Source organism: Chrysochloris asiatica, unplaced genomic scaffold, assembly GCF_000296735.1.
Source record: "Chrysochloris asiatica unplaced genomic scaffold, ChrAsi1.0 scaffold00080, whole genome shotgun sequence".
Classification (NCBI taxonomy): Eukaryota; Metazoa; Chordata; class Mammalia; order Afrosoricida; family Chrysochloridae; genus Chrysochloris; species Chrysochloris asiatica.
The window spans coordinates 235,590-237,654 of record NW_006408598.1 but is presented as its reverse complement, the minus strand read 5'-3'; positions in this window follow the sequence as shown (position 1 = coordinate 237,654).

Here is a 2,065-nt window from a genome sequence, read left to right as displayed (position 1 = left end):
ATATGATGTTATTGAAAATACCATGGGTCATGCTCCCAGATGTAGAAAGACATCCATGGCAGACCCACTGGCAGTGTTTGCAGTCCCCACCTCTTGGGGAAACTTAGTGTAGAAGAAGAGTTAGTAATTAAGCAGATGCCCACCTTCCCCTTAGCTGGTATGTTTTCAGTCAGACAAAAAAAGTCCCTACTTTCACTCATGGTGCACTGTATGTGCAGAACTGGTGGTGGTGTACCATGGAGTCAGTTCCAACTCATAGCGACCCTGCATAGGGTTTCTGAGGTTGTGAATCTTTATGGGAGCAGAAAGCCTCATCTTTCTCCCGTCGAATGTCTGGTAGAGTTGACCTTGTAGTTAACAACCCAACTCATAACCCATTACACTACCAGAACTCCTTGTACAGAACTGGAGAGGTCCTAACACCAGGGCTTGAATAGTGGGGTGAATACTGGACTAGGCCACAAAGCCAAAGTTCATCTAGCTTCCCAGACCACCAAACAAAGGAGTTCATATTTTTCATTTCAAGAAAAGGTGCCAATTCTCTTGTTTTGTTCTGACCTGAGATCACTTCCTCTCTCTGATACTCAACACTTTTGTGACCCTGGGTTTGGGTTTCCTCAGCTGTGGTATATAGCTTGTTGAGAGGAGGAAATGTCTTAATGTGCCTAGAACATTACCTAGCACACAGTAGTTACTCAATAGATAGATGCTCTTGTGATTCATGTCCTTGGTTTTATCACTAATTATCAGTTTGACTTGTCTCACTGTAGTAGGGTAAAAGAAGTTCTATTCTGAATTCTCACTGATTCAATTGTCTGCTTGGGAAACGCCTTTCCTACTCTTCGCTATGGGTCTGAACCGACTCAAAGGCACTTAAAAACAACAACAAATGCAGATAACAAAATAGATCTAAAAACAATATGCCAAACAAAATAAGTCAGGCACAAAAGACTACATTCTGTACTCCATTCCACTTTTGGGTAGTCCAGAAAAAACTAATCTGTGATGATGAGAGTCAGAATGGAAGCTACCTCTGAGGGACGGGAATGGGTACTGACTGAAAAAGGAGTGAAAGAAATGGTCTATATCTTGATCTGAATAGTGGTTATATAGGTGTGTAAATTAAATATAAATTAAAATTCATCAGGATGGATACTTAAAAGTTTTGGCATTTTACTGTGTGTAAATTGTATCTTAACCAAGTACTGTTAGCATAGGGGAGAGCACCTCTGACAATTCTGATGCATAACCAGTTTTAAATTCTCCAGACAAGATGATACCTAAAATGCTTCCAGTTCTAAAATCCCATGATTATAACCACACCTCTTGCGAGTCATTTTTATCCACAAATTAGATTATCTTTTTTTTTCTCTCTTGATCAGACAATATCAAAGATGTTAAGAAAAGTCAGAGCCCTAAACCTGTCATAGCACTCAGCACCCCATACTCCATATAAAGGATGCTGAAGAAACTTGAGAGATTTTCACATTCTGTTTTTCTTTTCTTCCTATTTATTCATTCACCAAATTCATTCACACAGTCATTCACTGTGTGCCAGACTCTTGTAGACACTTAGTGTGGTGCTATAGGATGAGCACTGGATTGCAAACCACAAGGTTGGGAGTTCAACCCCACCAACTACTCCTTGGAAACCCTATACAGGGTCGCTATGAGTCGGAACTGACTTGATGGCACTTAACAACAACAGTGTGCCAGAAATTTTTTAGTATTGGGATTAGTAAAGTTCCCATCTCATTGAATTTAGATTCTATGAGAGAGAAAAAAAATCAGTCCAAAGATAATGACAAGTTATGATAAGTGCTATGAAAGAATTGGATTACATCTCAATGTAAAGAAAACAAAAATCCTTACCACTGGACTAATAAACAACATTCTTATGAATGGAGAAAAGACTGAAGTTGTCAAGGACTTCATTCTTCTTGGATCAACTATCAACAATCACAGAAGTAGCAGTCAAGAGATCAAATGACGTATTGCATTAAGCAAATCTGCTGCACAAGACCTTTTGAAAGTGTTGAAGATGTCAGCTTGAGGACTAAGGTGC